This window comes from Euleptes europaea, chromosome 6 (assembly GCF_029931775.1).
Source record: "Euleptes europaea isolate rEulEur1 chromosome 6, rEulEur1.hap1, whole genome shotgun sequence".
In the NCBI taxonomy this organism is placed as follows: Eukaryota; Metazoa; Chordata; class Lepidosauria; order Squamata; family Sphaerodactylidae; genus Euleptes; species Euleptes europaea.
In genome coordinates, this window is record NC_079317.1 from 12,799,288 (window position 1) to 12,825,314 (window position 26,027).

The window sequence follows — 26,027 nt, forward strand, 5'->3', positions numbered from 1 at the left end:
CATTATCATCTTTTGTGAAACAAAAAAACAAAAAACCCAAGAAGAAAGCCTACTGTTATGACAACAGCCCCTGTTTTATTCTACTGGGGGCCTTCTTCTTTTTTTTATTCTGCTGCATTAATAATGAAGGCTATTTTCTTTATTTTATTGTTCTGCTCCCTGCACTTAAAGAGTGGAGCGCTCTCTTCTCAAAACTCACACCCACCTAATTAGTTTGACATTGAGTCCCTGCCAGCTGAAGTTTCCTGGTCTTGGGAAATTCACAGGGATTTTAAGCGCATTACAGAAAAGGGGGTTCAATATAGATTTGGCTGTCTTGCTGGCAGCAGATCATTCCGTAGTTCATAGGGGGGAGGGGAGATATGTATGTATGGGAAATGTGCATTTGAATGCCGGTCAGCAGCCGCGCACGGCTGCCGGCCCTGAATTGTTACACATTTTTTAATTGTTTCTCTTCCAAAACGCTAATGTGTTTTCAGACTCCAGCCGCTTCTCATGGCTAATCTATAAAAGGATTCCCCAGCTAACTGAAGTGTGTCGGGTGGATATTTCATTGTAGGCTACTACAGTGCTGGAAGTTAGCTGGCAATATGCTTTTAAGCATCCTATGGAAAGCAGAAGTATCTGTAAAGGATATTAATTACTATACAGAACACATGGCTCCTCTGTCAAGCCCCCTTCGCCCACACCACTGCCTTTGTTGAGCATTAGGGTTGCCAACCTCCAGGGAGTAGCTGGAGATCTCCTGCTATTACAACTGATCTCCAGCCGATAGAGATCAGTTCCCCTGGAGAAAATGACCGCTTTGGCAATTGGACTCTATGGCATTGAAGTCCCTACCCTCCCCAAACCCCGCCCTCAGCAGGCTCCGCCCCAAAAACCTCCCGCTGATGGCAAAGAGGGACCTGGCAGCCCTATTGAGCACTGATGTTCACAACTTTGATGTCAGTGGGCTGAAAGGTCACACGATGCCCTTTGTTTCTTCACTAGGGATGCCAACCTCCAGGTGGGACCTAGGGATACCCCAGAATGAAATTACTTCAATGCCATAGAGTCCAATTGCCAAAGCGGCCATTTTCTCCAGGAGAACCGAACAGTTCCCCTGGAGAAAATGGCCGCTTTGGCAATTGGACTCTATGGCATTGAAGTCCCTCCCCTGCCCAAACCCCACCCTCCTCAGGCTCCACCCCCAAAACCTCCCACCGGTTATGAAGAGGGACCTGGCAACCCTATTCCCCCACCATTCCAAAAATATCAATAATTTAGAAAAATGAAAATGAAACTGAATCAGGAACCGATTCTGGTTAGGAGCATTTGCTGGAGAAAAATTTCTCCCCTTCAAATGCATTTCAAGGTGAGATTGTATTTAAGTAATCAACACCTTGGGAAATGTGTAAAGACATAAATAAATTCAATAAATGAATTTGACATGCAAGCAACTTTCTTTTCAGTGGGCAAAGGGAGGTTCTTTCAATACCTTCACTCAAGCTTGCCTGATACTGAGGGCTGAAATAGATGAGACGAAAACCACACATCTCATTCCATCCATAAAATCTCAATTGCAGGCTCCCGAGACCTCAATCTGCCTTGGGGACACACAGGGGTTAGGCAGGGAAGGGAGAGAGATGTTTATTCTTTCAACTGCCTCTCAGTTTTATGACCTGAAACCAGCACCTTTGCTCTATCTGTATTTTAAAGGGTTTTTTTAAGTTTTCTCCTTTAAAATCCTAATAAAAAGTGTGTGCTGTAGGGTTGCCAACCTCCAGGTGCTAGCTGGAGATCTCCTGCTATTACAACAGATAATCTCCAGCCGATAGAGATCAGTTCACCTAAAGAAAATGGCTGCTTTGGCAATAGGGTGGGACCTAGGGATATCTCCAGGTGGGACCTAGGGATATCCCAGAATGAAATTACTTCAATGCCATAGAGTCCAATTGCCAAAGCGGCCATTTTCTCCAGGAGAACCGATCAGTTCCCCTGGAGAAAATGGCCGCTTTGGCAATTGGACTCTATGGCATTGAAGTCCTTCCCCTCCCCAAACCCTGCCCTCCTCAAGCTCCGCCCGCAAATCCTCCCGCCAGTGGTGATGAGGGACCTGGCAACCCTAGTGTTTCAAGTAGCAAAAATGAGAGGAGGTTGAAGGGTTAAATCCCCTCTCTCCTCCCCGCAAGGCCCCAAGGCAAATTGAGATTGCACAACCATATAATTAGCATTTGAGGGTCTGACCAAAAGTTGTGATCTTCATCTTGTCTGTTTGAGCCCTGTTCTCTAGGTTCATTGATAGAGGAAGGGAGGAAAAAGTGGTTGAGAAAAAGAGGGAGGGGGGTCTTTATTGCTATCTGTGCTGCTGGCCTGCCGTTAGTTGCATGGGTGAATGAAAGGTAAATGGGGTATTTTATGGAAGGGAGATTGTGGCTGAATGGGTAGGGTTGCCAACCTCCAGGTGACACCACAAAAATAGGAACCACGGTTGTTAAGGAGCTTACAATTAAACAAAATAAACAATAAACAAAATAAACATGCGATCCATGTAGAGAGATCCATGTTAATGTAGAGAGATCCATGTTTATCTTCTGAGGAAGAGTTTCTTCGAAACAGCAACAACAAACCGGCAGCCTGTAAAGAAACAAGAAAAAGATAAGACAAGTTAAATACTACACATGGAATCCAGTAAATAATACATGACTTTGGACACTTACCAAAGAAAAGACAACTTGCCATGGACATTACCTACAATATACAGGGGCGCTTCCTCCACTGGGGTAGATGCATAGGGAATGGCAAAGTTTGTATGTGGTATATGTATAATGTATAATTCATATTTGGTTGTTTAGATTAGTTTGTATGTATATTTAGATATTGCAGTGTGTGTTGCCTTGTAGGAATGTTGTAGGAACTTTATAGGAATGTTTAGTGATGATGAATAAGAAATAATTGGCATAAGCAAATATCAGGTTGTTTATTTTGTTTAACTGTAACCTCCAAGTGGTGACTGGAGATCTCCCGCTATTACAACTGATCTCCAGGCGATAGAAATCAGTTCCCCTGTAGCAAATGGACACTTTGGCAATTGGACTCTATGTAGGGTTGCCAATTTCCAGGTACTAGCTGGAGATCTCCTGCTATTACAACTGGCCTCCAGCCAATAGAGATGAGTTCATCTGGAGAAAAGGGCTGCTTGGGCCATTGGACTCTATGGCATTAAAGTCCCTCCCCTCCCCAAACCCCTCTCTCCTTAGGTTCTGCCCCAAAAACCTCCCACTGGTGGCGAAGAGGGACCTGGCAACCCTATTTCTATGGCATTGAAGCCCCTCTCCTTTCCTAAACCCTGTCCTTCTCAGACTCCACCCACAAAATCTCCAGGTATTTCCCACCCCAGAGCTGGCAACCCTATGTATGGGGCCATGTAACTGTGAATGTTCTTTTCACACTGAATTTTTGCAACTTTCTTTTTCTTTTTTAAAAAGCTTTCCCCTCAACCTTATGAAGCAAGTGAATAGCAAGGTAAGCTATAGCATGATAGATACATACAGCAAAAAAATTATACTGGGCTTTTACTTTTAAAAACATATGTTACACATTTTGCATAGAGCAACCCAACCACGTTGGGCAGAGCATAGATCTCAGGGAGGTCATGGAGGTACCTGTGCATCATGGAAACTTGATTCACATTACTGATGGTTTATTTCATTTTAAAACATTTGTTTTACAACACTTATATCAACAGTTATTTCTGCCCTCACAAGGGCCATCAAGGCAGCTAACAAATTAAAACATGCATGATGAAACCACTTTTTAAAAACCATTAAAACCAACCCCTCCCCCAAAATACACATCATTAAAACAATTTAAACCAAACTAAAAAAAACACGAAGCAAAAAAAAAAAAACAATTAAAACATTGTTTAGGAAGGAAGGGTTTCTGAGAGAATGCCAAAGGAAACTAAAAAGTCTTCACCCAGGGGCAGAAGTTGGCAACAGAGGGGGACAGAAAAATCTCCCTAGGAAGAGAGTTCTATAGTGCTGCCCATGGGCAGAGTAGGATCTCAGAGGAGGATCGTGGGATCAGGACAACTGTCTTTAAAGATGCTCACTGAGAAGCACTACCTTGACCTGGATAGCCCAGGCTAGCCCGATCTCATCAGATCCCAGAAGCGAAGCAGGGTCAGCCCTGGTTAGTGCTTGGAGGGGAGACCACCAAGGAAGTCCAGGGTTGAATGTAGAGACAGGCTATGGGAAACCACCTCTGTTTGCCTCTTCCCTGACCTGGATGGCCCAGGCTAGCCTGATCTCATCAGACCTTGGAAGCTAAGTAGGTTGGCCCTGGTGAGTACTTGGATGGGAGACCACCAAGGGTCAAGGGTTGTCATGTAGAGGCAGGCAATGGCAAGCCACTGCTGTTTTCCACTTCCCTGACCTGAATGGCCCAGGCTAGCCCAATCACGTCAGATCTTGGAAGCTAAATAGGTTGGCCCTGGTGAGTACTTGGATGGGAGACCACCAAGGAGGTCCAGGGTTGTTATGTAGAGGCAGGCAGTGGCAAAATGACCTCTGAACATCTCTTGCCTTGAAAACCCTACAGGATTGCCTATAAGTCGCCTACGACGTGATGGGAAAAGGGAAGAAGAAGAAGCACCAAGGCAAAGGTTAAAAATACACTCGTGCATACAAACCCAGCCAAGAGGTAAAACAAAAAAGAACTGGACTGGCTTCAACTGGCAAAGCAGCACTCTCGCCACAAGGTCAGTTCCCCCCCTTGGTGTTATTCTTCCCTGCCAAGACCTTGAAGGCCTTTGGGAAGCTGTCTGCCTGGGGCATAACGGGAGAGTGTTATTAAGTGCCCGGTAGATGCAGCAAATGATCCATTTAATGCCTGATGGGCTTGTGTGAAATCTCTTTATCCCTCAGCTGCAATTGCGGCGGCTCTGGGGAACGAAAGCAGCCCTACGTTCCGGCTGTTACTCCCCTCTCTGTTCTCCCCTCCGCTCCCGGTTTACAAATCCCGGCCATCTCCCAGCTTCATCGACCAATTCAAATGATAACCAATTCAAATGATATTTTCCTAGACGGTTGTTGTCCTTGTTATATGTCATTTAAAAAAGGCCCCTTCTCTTTTTGTGACCAGTGAGTTATTTTTATAGCAACGCGTTTGTGCCTCTCTGGACCGATGTGACTTGAGAATCCTCCGTTTCGAAGATGCACACTTTGGTTTCAAGCTGCGCGTTGTCTTGATGGCGAGGCTCGGTTGAAACGGTGCCGGGCCTGGTTTTCGGGGAGACAATTTTCTGATCTCCTAAGCCCCTCTAAAGCCTCCTGACAGGTTAATGCCCTTCTGTATCTGTCTCTACACTCTTTTTTCTCTGCATCTCCCCCCCCCCGTCCCCTTTTGCTTTGGTAGCACAATTTTCATTCCTGATTTTGCCAATTGCCACAGAGTGAAAGAAAAATGGGGATGAGGAGAGAGAGAGAGAGAGAGAGAGAGAGAGAGAGAGAGAGAGAGAGAGAGAGAGACCCACACTAAACTGGAATGCTTTGCAGCTGCGGAAACCTATAATAACTTCTGTCGGATTACAACTACATCAAAGGTATTATATGTCCCTGAGTAACACATATTTACTGGGCTTTTCAACAGCTGTGTAATTAGTTCTGGATTACTACTTCTCTCCACCACATCTTTAAATAACCATATTTCAAAACCTTGCATATATTCGGGGGGGGGGAGAGTTTGTCTCGTTCCGCTCGTTATCGTTAATCCCTCCGTCCTAGCGAGCTGGTAAAATATTGGCATCATTATTCTTTATTATGTACTTCTCACTTTCATATGCAAAAGTGCTTTCTTTAATCTGATTAACAGTCGCAACAGCCATGGGAGGTTGGTCACTGGGACTTCCATCCACAGGTATGTTCATCAATCAAGCTGCATATGATGCTTGTCAAGCAGATTCGCACCAGCATCACAAGATTCTGATACCCTTTTCTCTCCTGCCAGGAAACGAAGCTGTAAGAGGATGCCAATTGGTATCTGGCCATCCACATGAGAGGATTTGGGGCCCCATTTGACTGTCTAGGTGCTCATGAAGAGCCAGCATGGTGATGTGGTAGGGTTGCCAACCTGTAGGTGGTAGCTGGAGATCTCCTGGGATTACAACTGATCTCCAGTTGATAGAGATCAGTTCACCTGGAGAAAATGGCCGCTTTGGCAATTGGACTCTATGGTATTGAAGTCCCTCCCCTCCCCAAACCCTACTCTCCTCAGGCTCCGCCCCCAAAATCTCCAGGTATTTCCCAACCTGGAGATGGCAACCCTAAGGTGTGGTTAGAGTGTCAGATTAGAGTCTGGGAGACCCAAGTTCGAACCCCCACTCTAACATGGAAACTCATTGGGTGACCCTGGGCCAATAGCTCTCTCGCTCTGTCTAACCTACCTTACAGGGATGTTGTGAGGATGACATAGCGGAAGAGAGAACAATGTTGTAAGTCCATGGGCAGAAAAGTGGGTTATACATTTTTTTTTAAATCATGGCACCAGGCTTCCCTTCCCACATAGTGATGCCCTCAGAGGCACATAAGAGGATACAGGCTCCTCGTCATCTAAGTTGCTCTGAGATGTGGTTAGCAAGCCATGTCCGTCGCCATACGCCGATGGTTATCTGGGAATGGTTATCTGGGAATTTGGGCAGAGCTTGTAGGAAGGGGGAGTGGACGTAACACCCTTTTATGCCTTCCTGCCTGCAGTGAGCCTGTAAAGGCCTTTGAGACTGCAGCTGTCCCCTGTCCCCCCCCACCATTCTCCCCACACAATGGGAGGAAGGCAGAAGGTAAAGAGAAGCTCGTGCCTCCCCAGGAAAGAATAAAGGCTCCATATGGCTTGTGCCTCAACAGATGCTCCTCTGGGCTGACTTCTGTTTGCTGTCTCACCTCGGCCACCCCTCCTTCCCTCCCTCCGTCCCTCTCGTCGCCTGTGCCTCAATCATTGCACCCTTGACAAGACCCTATTCACAAGGCGGTCTCCAGCAAGGCCTTGCCTTTCAGCCCCTGTTGGGACTGACGGACGCTTTCTAAGGAAGGAGTCCCAGGGTTGAGCCGGGCACCGGCCTGAATGGCCCCGCTGTGTCCCCGCGCACACGTCCACTGTCATTCCTTCAAAAAGCTTTTGTCGCCCAGTTGTCTCTGAAGCAGGAGACAAAAGGGAGGAGCGGCCCTTCAAAATGACCGTTCACGTTCCTGAAGGATGCTTTCCCTCCTCTCCCCCTCCACCTGCCCCGCTTCCCTGCAAATTCTCAATCAGAGTTATAAATAGGGTTGCCAGCTTTAGGTTGGGAAATACCTGGAGATTTTTTGGGGGTGGAGCCTAAGGAGGGCAGGGTTTGGGGGAGGGTTGGGACCTCAGCAAGGTGGAATGCCATAGACTCCACCTTTCAAAGCAGCCATTTTCTCCAGGGGAACTAGGGTTGCCAACCTCCAGGTACTAGTAGTGAAAATATAGTACTAGGCTCAAACCAATTAATTTAAATAATACACAAGCAAACTATGCAAACATATATTGTGAACAATGTGTAACATCTACAGACAAGTGAAAACAGCAGTGATAGTATGTACAAGCAAATCTAAGATGGAAAGTCTTTTTCAAGGTAAGTAAGAGTCTTATCTCTAGGTTGTTTTCTTCAAAAAGCAACACGAGGAAGGCTGAAAAAGTCCACAGTAACGCGGTCCGGATGCACACTAGCGTTTTCACTGCAAAATTGCAGCTTCATCAGCTGGAATCTTCATAGATATTAATTGGTTTGTCTTTGTAGATGCAATAATAGCAATCTAATACAGAGAGAATAATTCAGTCTTGTTGCACCAACTGATCTCCAACCGATAGAGGTCAGTTCCCCTGGAGAAGATGGCCGCTTTGGACTCTATGGCATTGAAGTCCCTCCCCTCCGCAAACCCTGCCTTCCTCAGGCTCCACCCCAAAAACCTCCTGCTGGTGGGGAACAGAGACCTGGCAACCCTAAGAGGAACTGATCTTGGTTGTCTGGAGGTCAATTGTATTAGCAGGAGATCTCCAGGTGCTACCTGAAGGTTGGCAACCTTAGTTATGAAAGTGAGATGTAAGTAGGGTTGCCAGCTCTGGGTTGGGAAATACCTGGAGATTTGGGGGGGGGGGTGGAACATAAGGAGGGCAGAGTTTGGGGAGGGTTGGGACCTCAGCAAGATAGAATGCTATAGACTCCACCTTCCAAAGCAGCCATTTTCTCCAGGGTTGTAAGTAGAGTTGCTAGCTCCAGGCTGAGAAATACCTGGAGATTTTGGGAGCGGAGCCTGGGCAGAGTAGAGTTTGGAAGGGGAGGGACCTCTGCAGGGTATAATGGCATACCTGGAGATTTTGGAGGGTGGAGCCTAAGGAGGGCAGGGTTTGTGGAGGGTTGGGACCTCAGCAAGGTGGGATGCCATAGACTCCACCCTCCAAAGCATCCATTTTCTCCAGGGGAACTGATCCCTGCAGTCTGGAGATCAATTGGAATAGAAGGAGATCTCCAGGTGACACCTGAAGGTTGTCAACCCCAGATGTAATGTTTCATTTCCCTTCCTGTTGTATATCCTCTAGAGACTGGTTTAAGCATGCCACCGTCAAGGCTAAAGTGCTCTCCAGTGCTCTCCCATCTGAACAGCATTTAAGGTGGCCAACCTTCATTTGGGGTCTGGAGATGTCCTGGAATTACCACTGATCTCCCAATGACGGAGATGAGATCAGTTCCCCAGCTATTACAATTAATTTCCAGCCAATAGGGAACAGTTCATTTGGAGAAAATGGCTGCTTTGGCAATTGAACTCTATAGCACTGAAGTCCCTCCCCAAACCTTGCCCTCCTCAGGCTCCGCCCCAAAAACCTCCCACCAGTGGTGAAGAGGGACCTGATAACCTTATTTCTCTCACAGCCAATTACAAAGCAGTGTGTAAAGAGGCGGGGATTCAAATGCTTCCTGCTTCCTGGGAGCTCTTTCTGAGCAAAAGAAAGGCTTTTTAAAACCGAAGCTTGGATTCCCCCCCCTTTCAGATTGCTCTGTTTTTTTTTTGTTTTTTGTTCTTAAAATGCTTTTTTATGCCGCAATTGGGTTGTGTTGGGGGATTTTTTCTCACAGTAAGCTCTACAAAGTAAGCCAATTACAAAGCAGCATTTAAAGGGGCAGGGACTTGATTTGAGCTTGGAGACTGCGGGTACATAGATTCCCAACAGGAAAGTGTGGGTCCAGCAAGCAGTGAACCTCAGGTAAAACTCCCATGCCTAAACAGCCTTTAACGTGCTACTGGACTCGTGTTCTTTTCTACTGCTAGTGACAGACTAACACGGCTACCCATCGTGGTCCAACCACAGAAATCGAATTTGCTTGTGCTGTGCCAGAAATAAAACATACTGTTGCATAATTTTTAAAAAACCCACCTATGTCCACAAACAGAAAATAAAAACACCAAACAGCTCGGCAGCCATATTCCTGCTTGCTCCCAAGGTACCTGAGTGCCATGGATTGTTTCTGTTTCCAGCTGGTTGGATGCTGCCCTGTATTCTAATTTGGGATGATCATAGTCATTAGGAAGTTTTTTCGGTGCATATTTGCATTGGCTCGCGTTCATGTTTTCTTCTTTGTCGCCTTCCCTTCCCAATGTTTCCCCCCACCACCACCTTTGTTTGGCTTTCCGGAAGCACATTTCGGCAGGGGGGCTGTTCAATTTAATTTTCGTAAATTGCCATGTGCATCAGCGGGGTGGTATAGGCATAATTGTTAACCATAACAATAGTTTGCAGATTCCTTGTCTCTGTGCTGTGCTCATTGGGGGGGCTTTCTGAATTTTGCTAGTAAGGATCGTACAAAAAGTCAGGAGAGACAAGGAGTTAGGACAGGAGGGGGATGTATTAACCCCCTCATTTAATGTTTCCCCAAACTGATATCTCCATTTTTAATCTCCCCCTCCCGGCATTACTGTTCTAAAATTCTTCTTCTATTAATGGCTGCCGCAACAGTCATAGGGAACTGCTCTGATCTGTGTGCTTGCCATTGATTTGCCAACAGCTAACACAAATGGAGAGCCAACATAGTGTAGCGATTAAGAGCAGCAGACTCTACTCTGGAGAACTGGGTTCAATTCCCCACTCTTCCACATGAGCGGTGGACTCTAATCTGGAGAACCGGGTTTGATTCCCCACTCCTACACATGAAGCCTGCTGGGTGACCTTGGGCTAGTCACCGTTCTCTCAGAACTCTCTCAGCCCATGCGGAGGCAGGCTATGGCAAACCACCTCTGAATATCTCTTGCCTTGAAAACCCTACTAGGTCACTATAAGTCAGCTGTGATGTAGAGAGCCAGCGTGGTGTAGTGGTTAAGAGTGGTGGACTCCAATCTGGAGAACCGGGTTCGATTCCCCACTCCTCCACATGAAGCCTGCTGGGTGACCTTGGGCCAGTCACAATTCTCTCAGGACTGTCTCAGCCCATGCGGAGGCAGGCAATGGCAAACCACCCCCAAGCATCTCTTGCCTTGAAAACACTATGAGGTTGCCATAAGTCAGCTGTGACCTGATGGCACTTTCCACCAACAACAACAGAAATGGAGGTCCCTGAATTTTTAAATCCTATGTGGAGGGGAAGAGTTTCATGAGGCTTTTCTCCAGTGCCACGATAATATGTGTTTTATTTTGGCCCATTGATTATCTAGAAGCTGGAAGAGAGGCTAACTACAAAGTTGCTGTGGCAGCAGCTGCGCAGGCCAAATAAGACATGACTCTAAACACGCTGCTGCTGCTGAAAACGGCAGTGATGTGTTTAGTTTCCCCTCATACAGAAGGAACCCAACATCTGTCCAGTCCCTTTGAGAAGGAAGGCATGTTAGAAGTTTTAAAATATATATAAGCGAATAAACAACAACTTATAAAACTAGGATGTAAAAATGGGTGTTAATAGCTGGGTTGTAAACAAAATGTTAAATTGGGTTTGTTTGCAATGACTTGCTAGCCATAAATACAATTTAATAAAATATGAATAACTCCACTGGTTTATGTAATTTTCATTTTATGCTCTCCTGTGAACTGCTTTGAGAACACTGTGAAGCCAACAAATAAGTAAATAAATATTTTATTATTTATTTCCTTTATTTATAGCCTGGCTCCTTCACTGAAACTCAAGGTGGATTACACGCTGTAAAAAATGCAGTCAAATAACACGAGACATTGAATAAGCAATGTGATGGGACTAGGATTTTAAAAATCAGAAATAATACAAAAAAGTATCAGGCATGAGATGTCAAACAATACAGAAAATGGAATTACGAAAGAAGAAAAGCATACAGTAAGAGCAGGATAATACACACAATAAACAGATAGTTCACACCATGCAAATTGGCATTTGCTACAGCCCTGTTCCCTTTATTGGTGCTTGCTTCCTGAACCATCCTGTTAAATTATGGCCTGTTATCTTTATAAATATGCCCTCCTGAGCAATTCTGTTTTGCCGAGTTTGGCGTATGACTGGTGTGGGAGCCTTTTTGACCTCATGCAAGCCGTTCCACAAGACGGGGGCCAAGTAAATAAATACCATTACATGTTGTCTGTCAGATACTGTCCAAAAATAGATGTCGTTGCATGTCAGCCACCAAATACTATCTTATGCCATTGCATGTTCAGCTATTACCAGCCATTCAAATACCACATCAAGCATCATCTCTCAACTGTTGAAATCAAAGGTCCTTTATGCATGGGTACTTTGACTCACATTCACCCCCAGACTGACTCGGTTGTTCCTTGGAGTTATGCATGAGTTTTCCATCCCTCAGAGATGACCTTGCGCCCAGCCCTCGTAAATTCTGGGTCTTCCCAATGCTGTTAAAACCTGATTCTTCTATCTCCCCTGTGATCAGCCTGGGTCAAATTGTCCTCATCTCCATGCATAATCCAAAGTGTGGGACAGGGGGACGGGGGAAGAGGTGAACTTTTTCTCACAGTAAGCACTACAGCCAATTACAAAGCAGTGTTTCAAGGTGCAGGGACTGAAATGCTCAAATGCTTCCTGATTTTTGTCTCCCACCCGGAGTTCTTTCTGAGCACACATTTGCTTCACATAATAATGGATTTTAAAACGATGCTTGCTTTTCTCCCCCACCCCCACCCCCACCCCCTCACCCCATTCCTTTTAAAGAACTCCGTTTTGGGAAATTATTTTTAAAACGGCACTTGGGTTTCCACCAGGGGGAGAGGGGAACTAGATGTTTTTCTCACAGTAAGCACCACACTCAATTACCAAGCAGTGTTTTCAAGGGGCAGGGACTCAGGCGCTTCCGGGTTTTAGCTGGTGATTTTGCTGGTGCAAAGTATTTTTTAGAATTCACAACAAAAAAGTGTGGGTTAAGCGAGCATCGAACCCCAGGTAAAACTCCCATGCATGAAAGACCAAAGTATAACAGATTGAAATGCTGGTCCTAGGACAGAAGTTTGGAATTCGTTTGAGGCAGCAGCAGGGGAGGGGAAGGGAAGCAATTAATTCTCCACAAGCGGAAATCCTTCCAACCACAGATCTTTATAATGTAATATGATAAATAACCTAACGTAATGTAACATACAACACAACACATAATAGAGCACAATACCATATAACATAGCACATAATACACAATATAACATAATGTAACTATAACAGAATAGTTCAGGAATGCACTTTATAAAGTGAAAGAGACTGTGGATGTATTATGTGTTTATGTGTGTTAAGCTGCTTCTAATTTATGGCGACCATATGAATTAATGACCTCCAAAATGTCGTATTGTTAACATCCTTGCTCAGATCTTGCAAACTGAGAGCCGTGGCTTCCTTTATAGAGTCATTCTATCTCATACGGTGTCTTCCTCTTTTCTTGCAGCCTTCAACTTTTCTTAGCGTTATTGCCTTTTCCGGTGACTCTTGTCTTATCATAATGTGACCAAAGTATGACAGCCTCAGTTCAGTCATTTTAGCTTCTAGGGTCAGTTCAGGCTTGATTTGATCTATAACCCAATGATTGGGGTTTTTTTGGCGGTCCACGGTATCCGCAACACTCTCCTCCAACACCACATTTCAAAGGGATCAACTTTCTTCCGGTCAGCTTTCTTCATTGTCCAACTTTCACACCCATACATAGTAATGGATATGGCATTAATTATCTTGATCTTGGTTGCCAGCAACACATCCTTACACTTAAGAATCTTCTCCAGCTCCTTCATGGCTGCCCTTCCCAGTCTCACTGCTCAGTCCTGGGGGCGGGGGGCAGCACCGGCACCTCGCACTGCTGCGTGGCTCCCCAGAGCCAGCGTAAGTGGTCCTGTGCCAGTATTAGTGCCAGTTCAGCTGTTTGCTGTATGTATTATCTTGGGCTCACTGCCTTGCTGTGAGTGTATACTGATGCAATAACATTTTTTCTGAATTACATCTGCACCCTCTATCATGTCTAACGTTCCATACTTATTTCAGATATCCGTGTTCCTAGTCCTGCTACGCTGCTTATCAGATCTCTCATCCTGTCAATTGCATCGATTTACGCTGGGTAATCTGCCTGGAGTCTCAGTGCGAAAGATAGAATTATAAATATAGCAAAGAAATAAATTATGCAAATTTATTGCGGCAGAAAGCAATTTTTACAGGCCAAATTCTGCCCACGAAGAAGACGGCCTCGCCAGTTCAGTTTGCACAAAGGAGAAGCGACTTTCAAATGGGGATCCCTGAAAGGAACAGGCCAGCTCGCGAAATGTGGGGGCATCCCGAATAGGGTTGCCAACCTCCTGGTGGTGCCTGGAGATCTCCCGCTATTACAACTCATCTCCAGGCGACAGAGATCAGTTCCCCTGGAGAAAAGGGCCGCTTTGGTCATTGGACTCTATGGCATTGAAGCCCCTCCCCTCCCCAAACCCCAGCCTCTTCAGGCTCCACCCCCAAAATCTCCAGGTAAGTCTCAATCCGGAGCTGGCAACCGTAATCCCAAATATGGACAACTTGTTTCAAGTTGCAACCCATTTGGCTATACTTTCTGAATGGTAATGGGACCTACACAGCAAAAACCACATTTGATATTACCCAGAATGCGTGGAGCTCTGCAGTGAACATCAACGGCTGGTCAGGATCGTTGTGCGAATTTTCTTTTTTGTTTCTTTCTTTCTCTTTCTCTCTCCCCCCCCCCCCGTTACTCTTGTGTGACGGCTACTCTGACACCTGTCTCACTGAGAGAAGAATGATTGATCTCTTTCTACTTCCCTACTCTGAAAGGTTCTGGTCTCTTGTTTTCTTGATGCTTCCAGGCTCAGACCAAATGGGCTGATAGCCTCCTCCAAGAGCCCTCTAATGAACTAATGCCTTTCCAAATGGATCGAGGCTTACGAAAAGGAGAGGCACGCCTGATCCTAAATCACTCGGAGCCATTTGATTCAGGCCCTATTGATTCCGAGTGCCAGGAAGCTGCATTGCTTGCCTGCATCTGATGGAGATTACATTATATATCCTTTGCAGCGCGCTGTGGGATTTAACGGCGCCAAAACTGTAATTTCAGCACAAACTCCAAAAGTCATTAGGACTTTATCTTTTTTTGTTGTTGTTGCCAAGATACAGTATTTTCGGCTTCTGCCTAAGAGATGTGTTGCAGAAGCCGTTTCAAAGAACATGTGTTTTTCTTCCCCCTTCCGGCTGCAGGGAAGTATTTCTTTGAAATCTGATTAGTGCTTTGTTTGGTAGTGCCGGTCAAGTCCAGGACCTTGTCTAGACCTGCGCAGTCTCCAGCTCTGGGTGCTTGCAGTCACCGGCTTGACCTGTGCAGCAAACCCCAAATATTGCAGATATCAGCAGAAAGTTGGGCTCCTGGTTTTTATGCCTAGGATTGCCAGTAGGGTCAGAACACTACTGTTTCAAGGGACTTTGTGTGTACCTGTCCCTTGTTACTAGAAAAGGAATCAGGGGGGGAAGAAGAAGAAGAAGAAGAAGAAGAAGAAGAAGAAGAAGAAGAAGAAGAAGAAGAAGAAGAAGAAGAAGAAGAAGAAGAAGAAGAAGAAGAAGAAGAAGTAGTAGTAGTAGTAGTAGTAGTAATAGTAGTGTTGGTTTTTATACTCCAATTTTCTCTACTTTTTTTAAGGAGTCTCAGACCGGTTTACAATCACCTTCCCTTCCTCTTCCCAAAACAGGGACCTCGTGAGGTAGGTGGGGCTGAGAGAGTGGAGAGAACCGTGATTGGCCCATCCTCTCCCAGCAGGTATCAAGTTGTATATTTTCCTTTCTGTGTTGGAGTGGGGAATCAAACCCAGTTCTCCAGATTAGAGTTCGCCACATATACAGAACAAGATCAAATCAAACCTACGATGATAACTTGGGCACAGACACTGGGTTTTAATATTCCTTTGAATAGATGGGAAAGACTTTGGTCAAGAGACATGAAATATGTACTTTCACAATCATTAAGAGAGAATATTTACAAGATGATCTACAGATGGTATTTGACACCAAAAAAGTTAGCTAAAATGTATAGAACAATGTCACCAAACTGTTGGAAATGTCAAGATGAGGTTGGTTCCTTTCATCATGTTTGGTGGCTTTGTGAAAAAGCTAAGAACTTTTGGGATATGATTTATAATGAATTAAGACTGATATTACAACAAAATATCCCTAAAACACTGGAAATGATGTTGTTAAGTATTATACCGGAATCTATATTGACTCAGAGATCTTTTTTGATATATGCCACTACTGCTGCAAGATTGGTTTATGTGGCAAAATGGAAATTGTCTGAGACACCGGATAAGACTGACTGGATAAATAAAATGTTGGAACTAGCAGAAATGGCCAAACTCACTGCATTAGTAAATCAAAAGGAGAATACGGAATTTGTGGGAGAATGGGAGGCATGGACAACATACTGTGTAAGTGAATTTAATCTGGGAAATATTAAAGGTTATGTTTTGATCTAATTAAACTGATTAAAGTAGAAATAATATTAATGTTAAAATTCAGGTTTTAAGACGATGAGATATGTATTTAAATTTATAAATGAAATATTATAATGAATTAGAACTTAAATACAAACGGGAGAACAGAGATATCAAATAGATAGAGGAGGGGAGAGGGGAAGTCAGTAAGTTAGAATTATTTATATTGATTAGATGGATATTGTTTATGTTGTACAATTAAGTTAATTGAATGATGGAACTGAATGTGATTTAATTAGAAAACGATAAAAAATTATTTAAAAAAAAAGAGTTCGCCACTCATGCAGAGGAGTGGGGAATCAAACCCGGCTCTCCAGATTAGAGTCCGCTGCTCCAAACCACTATACCATGCTGGCTCTCAAGGGCCAGCAGGCTCCTGTTCTACAGAGCAATTAGCATGATTGATCACCCATCTCTGACTTTCCACAAAAGGATTTGCCATTTATGTAGGTTAAAAACAACGCCTGTTGTCGGCCTCTGAAATGTCACAACTGCCGTTGGCAGCGCATAAACAGCTGTTTAAAAAGGGGGGGCCCTGCAGGAGCCGAAGACGGTCCCTCCTCCTGATGGCTGTTCGGAGATGATTGCACGTCATTCGGTTCAGCGCTCTTGGAAACGCTCTGCATTGCACGCAGGCTCTCCAAGGAGTCGGCGAATCGACACTGATTTAGTCCTTGCGTGGCACCAAGGACACCATTAGTGCTGCGTCACCAGTGCCAGGAAAGCTTTGTGAGGCTGCAGGCTGCAGAGGGAGAATGCTATCATCATTGCTTAGCTGCAGGATATGGTGTTGGTCTGTGTGTGCATGTGGGGGAATTAATGTGATCACACACAAAGGAACACCCACGAAGCTGCCTTATACTGAATCAGACCACGGGTCCATCAGGGCCATTATTGTCTGCTCGGACTGGCAGCAGCTCTCCAGGGCCTCAGGCTGAGGTCTTTCACATCAGCGGCTGCCTGGTCCTTTCGACTGGAGATGCCGGGGATTGAACCTGGACCCTTCTGCATGCCAAGCAGATGCTCTACCACTGAACCATGGCCCTTCCCTAAAAGATTGCTTCAGATCTGGACATTATCAGTTTCTGTGTGAAAGAATCTGGATTCTCGGTTGTAAATGGAGAGACAAAGGGGGGGAAATGCACATCTGAATTTTTTTACATTTTGGAACACCACTTAACGATATTGACTTTTCAGATATTCTTAAAGAGCCACACACATATACAGGCTCCAATTCAACTGGGCTTTCATGGAGCAGCCAGAGCTATATGAGCATCATCTTCAAAATCCACTCTATGTCTACCTCCCAGACAGCTGATGGGGGAAATAGGATGTTCCTGTGTATATTCATAACTTATTGCGAGATCTCATGCGTTCCATTTCCTAATAAAGGACTCACAACAGCCAGTCACAAAAACTTTATGTTTTATTAATTGGTTTGGTCGCCCTGATCTGGATGTCCCAGGCTAGCCTGATCTCCTCAGATCTCAGAAACTAAGCAGGGTTGGCCCAGGTTAGTACTTGGATGGGAGACCACCAAGGAATACCAGGGTTGCTATGCAGAGGCAGGCAATGGCAAACCCCCTCCTATTGTCTCTTGCCTTGAAACCACTATGGGGTCGCCATAAGTCAGCTGTGACTTTACAGCATTTTACACACACACTCAACTTGTCAATTATCAGTATATCAAGTTGTATATTTTCCTTTCTGTAAATAAGTTGTTGTTGTTGTTGTTGTTGTTGTATTTCTACCCTGCTCTCCCCAGCCGAGGCCAGGCTCGGAGCAGCTTTCTTATACTGGCTCTTTGTTAATCTCTTGTTCTGAATTTTGACATAGTTTGGACCTTTAATTACAAAAGGTTGCAGACCTGTGAAATAGGGGATATGTACATTGAAACTTAGGCCTGACCTGGATGGCCCAGGCTAGCCTGATCTTGTCCAGTCTCGGAAACCAAAATGGGTCAGCGGTGGATGGTACATGGATGGGAGACTACCAAGGAAGTCCACAGTTGCTACACAGAGGCAGGCAATTGCAAAACACCTCTGGAATGCCTCATGCCTTGAAATCCCTATGGGGTTGTAGGGTTGCCAGGTCCCTCTTTGCCGCTGGTGGGAAGATTTTGGGGCAGAACCTGAGAAGGGCGGGGTTTGGGGAGGGGAGGGACTTCAATGCCTGGAGGTTGGCTACCCTAAGTGATGACATCACGAAACCTAGCAGTTAGTGTCAAAATAGAAGAGCTGGATTCATATCTCTTCTATGCCATAAAGCTCCCTGCTCGAACTTAGACCAGTTACTCCATCTTAGCATGACACACCATATCGGCTTGTTGTGAAGGCAAAATGTAGGGACAACCATGAACCGTGGGAAGAGTCGGATAATAACACAAGAGAAAAATGTGTTTTAAAAGATGCATAAAGTTGACTTAGGAGAACTTTTCAGGGAATGAGCCATGGCAGTCATTTTACCTGGGCCAATCATTTAACAGGCGTACCACGCTTTATTGCGCTTCACTTTATTGCGCTTCCCATATATTGTATTTTTTATAAATTGAAGATTTGTGGCACCCCTGTGTGGAGCAAGTCTCTCGGAGCCATTTTCCCAACAGCATGCGCTCACTTCGTGTCTCTCTGTCACATTTTTAGCAATAAAGTATTGTTAATCAAGGTATGTACATTTTTTTAGACATAATGCTATTTCACGCTTAATAGACTACAGTATAGTGTAAACACTTAATAGTCTACAGTGTAGCATAGCCATAACTTTTATATGCACTGGGAAACCCCAAAAATGGTGGGATTCGCTTTATTGCAATATTTGCTTTATTACAGAACCGAACCTGCAATATCTCCTGTGCTATTTTATAGAGGTGATTTGTTATTGAAGTGTTGCTTTTTCTAACTATACTGATCGTTACCGTTTCAGTTTTTAAAAGTCACCAAGGGTTAGGGTTGCCAGCTCCAGGTTGGGAAATTCCTGGAGATCTGGAAACGAGGGTTGGGGAGGGAAGCAACCTCAGCAGGTTATAATCCCGTCGATCACACCCTCCAAAGCAGCCATTTTCTCCAGGGGAACGGATCTCTGTCCTCTCAAAAGAAGTTGTAATTCTGAGTGATCTCCAGCCCCCACCTGGAGGTTAATACAATATACCAATAGGGGAGTGATACCCAAAGCATATGTATACAGGAAAAATACCACTATGCGACTTAATGAGATGAATTATATAATTTCAAAAAGTGGTTTATAATTCCCAGTAAAGACTTAAAATATTCAAAATACTTATGTCCAAACACTTCAACCTAAAGTATTTATGTCCAAACAATGCAAACTACTAGTCCAAACAATGCAAACTGCAATACAAGGTTTTGCAATTCTATCCTTGTTTCACATCAGCTTCATCAGAAGTCTGTTACTTTTTATCTTGCTATTTACAGGAGAATCTTGATCGCTTCTTTTTTAGTCTTTCTTATTCATGTCCTGTTAAGAAGAAGAAGAAGAGTTGTTTTTTATATGCCGACTTTCTCTATCACTTAAGGGAGACCCAAACAGCTTACAATCACCTTCCCTTCCCCTCCCCACAACAGACACTCTGTGAAGTAGGTGGGGCTAAGAGAGCTGTGACTAGCTCAAGGTCACCCAGCTTGCTTCGTGTGTAGGAGTGGGGAAACAAATCCAGTTCACCAGATTAAGCTCCGCCGCTCATGTGGAGGAGTGGGGAATCAAACCCGGTTCTCCAGATCAGACTCCACTGCTCCAAACCACCGCTCTTAACCACTATACCATGCTGGCAAATTGCTCTGTTTAAATTGGCAGACCACGCTGTTTGGGCAACAGCCTCTCTTTCACCATCGATCCCACCCTCCAAAGCAGCTATTTTCTCTAGGGGAACAGATCTCAAAAAAAGTTGTAATCCTGAGTGATCTTCATTTATATTTATTTATTATTTCCATTTGTTACCCTGCTCTTCCCAGCCAAAGCCAGGCTCAGAGGAGCGGCTTTGTTCAGCCCCCACCTGTAGGTTGGCAACCCTAACAAGGATCCTTGTTATAAAAGGAAAGATGGGGGTCGAAGTGTTTAAAATAAAAGTGTGTGTGAAATGTTTTAAGCCCTGTGTGTATCTGTGCGGCCAGGCATTATCATTGACTGGTTCTTGATTGTATGCGGCTTGAGCCAACACGATACACTACAGCATATAACCTTAAATAGTCATCTGCACGACAGTCCTCGTAAGAAAGCAATTCTACAGTTCTAAAATGAAATCTAGCCGGTTTTCTCAGTATGCCGGTTTTTACTGAATGATTCTATTCCTGAAGTCACTTCAAAGGTGGTGGGATTGCTGGAGGAAGTTGTCAAAACTAGGACCAACTATATTTAAGTTGAAAATGTATGGACAGAGAATTTTGTACACTGCTTATGCTACATCTCTGAGTATATGCCAATAAAGGTTGGTTGATTGATTGATTGATTGATTGATTGATTGATTCTTGACAGTTCGTTTGCAAGTTTCCCTCGGGCGGCTCTTCCTTTGTCAAAAGGATACGAGGGAGGTTTACCTGCCACAGGATTCAGCCCCCCCCCCCCCGTCTTCTAATTAAGCCCCGCTTCCAAGTTGAAAAGACGGAGGGGGGGGGATGAGTGGATTTCTTTCCTCCCAGACAGCAATTAAAAACGCAGAATGTTTTCCGTAATTTACGAACAAGCCCCATTAAGTCTGGCTTTAATGGAGCAGAGATTTCTACGCTAAATAATTGAAGAGGAAAAAATGCAACGCGAGAGCGAGCCTGTTTGGAAGGAGGGGGTTGTTTTCGAAAAGGAATACGCCGGACAGGACTTTTTCTTGGTTCAAAAAACCCAACAGCAATGTAAAGTCACCTTATGGCTTTTCAGTCAGGTCACTGATTGATTAATTTAGTGAGCTACCATGCAATCCTACAGCGGCTCCCCAGGGTCTCAGGCTGAGGTCTTTCACATCACCTACTTGTCTAGTCTATGCTAAAGGCTATGCCTATCTGGTCACTACCAGAACGAGAGTGTGGGAGCATATATTTATTTCTATCCCACTTTCCAGGTGGATGCCAATAAGCCAATATAAAAACAAAGCTTAAAAAGATGACAACAACCCAAATGTACTTTCCTGTAGCCTAACCTACCTCACAGGAGTTGTCGAGAAGGTAAAATGGAGACGAAGAATTCCCTATAAAATGTGATAGAAATTATTTCTCCACGTTTCCATTTTTTTTAATGGCCACTTGGGTATATATATTTAATCTGTTCATTTTTTTAGATCATTGTCCATTACAAGATCCTCAAAGTGGCTTGCAATAATAATAATAATCATCATCATACAAAAACTATGCATGCAATGCAAAAGTATCCTCCCAAAATAAAATTTTGAAGGTAGAGATTACTCTGGTAGAAGATTCAACAGTCTCCTAAAAATTCAGCAAAATCTTCTTGGAAGAAATTGCAAAATAGGAACCACCACAGACCAGGTATTGGTCCTCCTGGAAGAAGACTGACTGAATCTATTCCAAAAATAGATTATACTCCATTGAATCTGATGAAGGTCATGAAACAAATTTTCAAACCCAGAGATCTAGGCCTCCTATTTATCTCAGCCTCAGTTTCCCATCCCCTAATAGGGTTGCCAGCTCCGGACTGGGAAATACTTGGAGATTTTGGGCGTGGAACCTGTGGAGGGTGAGGTTTGGGGAGGGGAAGGACTTCAGTGAGGTATAATGCCATAGAGTCCAATTGCCAAAGTGGTCATTTTCTCCAGGTGAACTGACCTCTTATCAGCTGGAGATCAGTTGTAATAGTGGGAGATCTCCAGCAAGTACCTGGAGATTGGCAACCCTATGCAAAGGCCAGCTCTTTGGCATATTACATAATTGTAGAGCCCAGTTCCTTCCCCTCAGTGTTCATCTCTCCATGTAAGTGCTTCTGTGTTGGCTTCAATCACAGCTCTCTTAGAGCTCTCTGAGCCTCACCTGCCTCACAGGGTGTCTGTTATGGGGAGGGGAAGGGAAGCAATGAAGTCCTCTCTTCCCCAAACCCCACCCTCCTCAGGCTCTGCCCCCAAAATCTCCAGGTATTTCCCAAACTGGAGCTGGCAACCCTACCTTTGCAAGACTGTAATGCTGCCATTATACAACAGAACCCATTTACCAAAAGATGCCAGCAATTCCTGCATTTGTATCCCATGTTAGCTATTATTACTATAACAGGTACAAATTGAAGGGGGGAAAAATAGCTTTGCAGCCCAACCTGACAGCTGATGAATGCTGCTGACAAAGCCAGTACCTTCCCTGGTCTGTGAATTTCCCCACATATGCCAATCACATTCTCTCATCACTCCTTGGCAAAGCTAACTCGATGGTGCTATCAGTAAGGCAGTAAAAATGGGGACACCCACGCACACAGCAGGGGGTTGCAGACAGAGAAAAGATGAGTTGATACAATTTTCTTAAAAAGAGCATACTTGATAACTTAGAGAAGGCTGAAGACAAGTGAGCAAGTACCCCCCAAAAACATGGCCTTTTGTGCAGGGATGTTTCCCTGCGGTCACCCCCACCGACTGCTTTGGGTCTTCCTTTTGATTATGTGACCCTTTACTGCCCATGAGAAGTTGCCTCGCTCTCCCCACGTGTTTTGCCCGGGTCTTCCAGATGCTGTTCTAGCCAGAATCTGGAAAATGCAGGCAAAATGCGTGGGGAGAGCTAGGCGACCTCTGACGGTTGGTAAAGGCTTGCATGATCAAAAGGAAGCCCCAAACCAGTCTCCAGGGAAGGAGAGCTCACCACCTCCTAAGGAAGCCTGTTCCACTGAGGAACCGCTCTAACTGTTAGAAAGTTCTTCCCAGTGTTTAGACAGAAACTCTTTTGATTTAATTTCAACCCGTTGGCTCTGGTCCGACCTTCTTGGGCAACAGAAAACCGGCACCATCCTCTATATGACAGCCCTTCAAGTACTTATACATGGTTATTGTATCCCCTCTCAGTCTTCTCCTCTTCAAACTAAACATACCCAGCTCCTTCAACCTTTCCTCTTAGGACTTGGTTTTCAGACCCCTCACCATCTTTGTTGCCCTCCTCTGGACACGTTCCAACTCATCTACATCCTTCTTAAATTGCAGTGCCCAAAACTGAACACAATACTCTAGGTGAGGTCTAACCAGAGCAGAGTAAAGCAATGCCATCACTTCATGTGATCTGGACACTATACTTCTGTCGATATAGCCCAAGATCACGTTTGCCTTTTTAGCTACCGCATCACACTGCTGACTCATGTTCAGTGTTTGGTCTACTAAGACTCCAAGATCCTTTTCGCACACACTACTACTAAGACAAGTCTCCCCCATCCTATAATTATGCATTTGATTTTTTTCCTGTCTAAATGCAGAACTTTACATTTATCTCTGTTGAAATGCCTTTTATTAGTTTTGGTCCAGTTCTCCAGCCTGTCATATACTGGACAAAGTGAGGATATATCCTCGCATGTCAGAAAACGGCACAGGCAATTTCATCTGCTTATCGCATCTTACAGGATGACACTTTTCAAGACTCCCCCACTAGATGTGCTCCATGCAAACATTTGTCTCACTTCAATACCTAGAAGTGCTTCTTAGCAGGAGGGGGTGGGGTGCAGTGTGTGTGTGGGGAGCCTTCAGTCCCTCGGATAAGATACCCATGGGCAGGACATGCGTCAATCAACCCGCTCTTTCAGCATCAGCAGACTCCACGGGATGAGCGAGTTATACACAAAGCCCTTCTGCGGGAAAGGCAGGGAATTCAAGCGAAAATACCACCGGTGAGTGCCACTCAAAAGAAAGCACCCTGGGGTGGCAACGGCATCCTGCTGGCTCAAAGGGAAAGTAGGTTATCGCTGCCTCCGACTGTGAACTTTGACGCTTGACTGTGCCGTACCTGAGGAATGAGTGACAAGAAGGCCAGGAGAAGGTCCCTGTCTACACAAAGCAACACTACAGACATACACAGGGGGGAGAAAAGTTGACAGCCATCTCGAAACAAAGAGAGAAAGCTACAAACTCTGCAGTGTTTTATATTGTGTGTGTGTGTGTTTGTGTTGAGTGTGAATAAGAATAGCCAAGTAGCAGCCAGTTCAGGATGGACACAAAGGAAGTGTTCGTTCTTTACCAAAGTTGTGGCCAAATTTGGGCAAATCTGAGATAAACGAAGAGAGTACCGCTCAGGCAAAACCTCCGCAGAACTTTTGGGGGGAGAATTTTGATGAAATTAATTGGGTCATGAGTAAGGTTGCCAACCACCAGGTGGTTGCAATAAAGAAACAGTGCAGGCTCAATATTATCAAATCCTATATTCAAATACTACAGAAAAGTGCCACAACAAGACACTACAAGTGATACAAAAGTGTATACAAAATCTATACAACAATTGTCCACAATGTGACAAATTCCATTACAAAAAGTACAATGGCTGTCTCCAAGTAGACGAAGTTAAAGAGGTCCAAATCAATGGTAAAGGTACAAGAACCCAAAGTTTGGAATGTAAGGTTTGCTGCTCCAAAGTTGGAGAATAAAGGAGGGAATGTAAGGTTCGCTGCTCCAAAGTTGGAAGGTAAAGGAGGAGGAGGAAACGCTATTCCGGATACTTGTAGCGCTTTCACCATAAGCATAGCTTCATCAGCCTAGAAATAATAACAATAATCCATATTTTTTGTACACAAAGGTACTTTCAAATTAACAAAATGATAATATAATTAAGCGTAGCCAGGTTTTTCTTACCTCAGTTGTAGAGGATAAAGCTCATAATTATTCAAGTTAGCCTGGGAGGTTTATATTTATTTCCTCATGATCATCATAGATTTTTAGTATAGTTTTATTTTTGCTGATTTTTTAAAGTTTTAAAGTTTTAATTAGCTCCCATCAAGAATGGGCTGCTAGGGTATCTTATTAGTTCAGAGTAGCATTGAGTACATATACTTCCTGCAGTTGACCACGTGGTGTTGTGAGATCGACACGTCTTAACATTTAAAGGGGACTACATCTATTTCTCGCAAAGAGGACTGATCAAATTATAGGTAACAAGATAAATCAATTTCATTATTCAGTCCATTAGGAATTAAGGTGTTAAAGAGATGAAAGAAGCGCATCTCATGCTGGAGAAGAACTTTCTGTACATCTGTCATGTCATGAGGGTGTTCCTTATAAGTCCACAAAACAAAAAATCTCAATTCATTTTCTGAGGGTTTCTAGTGAGTGGAGCGTCTAAATGATGGGCACGTATTCGAGATCTATGTTCTCCAATACGGAGTCTAATTTGGCGAATCGTGCTTCCAATGATGTCTTCTTGTGGCACTTTACTGTAGTATTTGAATTATATAGGATTTGATAATATTGACCTGCACTGTTTCTTTATTGCAATTGTTGATTTAATAGTGATAGTGAGTTCTTTGTAATCACCAGGTGGTAGCTGGAGATCTCCTGCTATTACAACTGATCTCCAGCTGGGGTTGCCAGGTCCCTCTTTGTCACCGGTGGGAGGTTTTTGGGGCGGAGCCTGAGGAGGGTGGGGTTTGGGAAGGGGAGGGACTTCAATGCCATAGAGTCCAATTGCCCAAAGTGGCCATTTTCTCCAGGTGAACTGATCTCTATCGGCTGGAGATCAGTGGTAATAGCAGGAGATCTCCAGCTACCACCTAGAGATTGGCATCCCTATCTCTACCAGATAGAGATCAGTTCACCTGGAGAAAATGGCCACTTTGGCAACTGGAATCTATGGCATTGAAGTCCCTCCCCCTCCCCAACCCCCCGCTAGGGTTGCCAGGTCCTTCTTTGCAACCGGCGGGAGATTTTGGGGGTGGAGCCTGAAGAGGGCGGGGTTTGGGGAGGGGAGGGACTTCAATGCCATAGAGTTCAATGGCCAAAGCAGCCATTTTTCTCCAGGTGATCTGTTCTCTATCGGCTGGAGATCAGTTGAATTAGCAGGAGATCTCCTGCTACTACCTGGCAGTTGGCAACCCTACCCCCCACCCTGCTCAGGCTCCACCCCAGAAACCTCCTGCCGGTGGCGAAGAAGGAC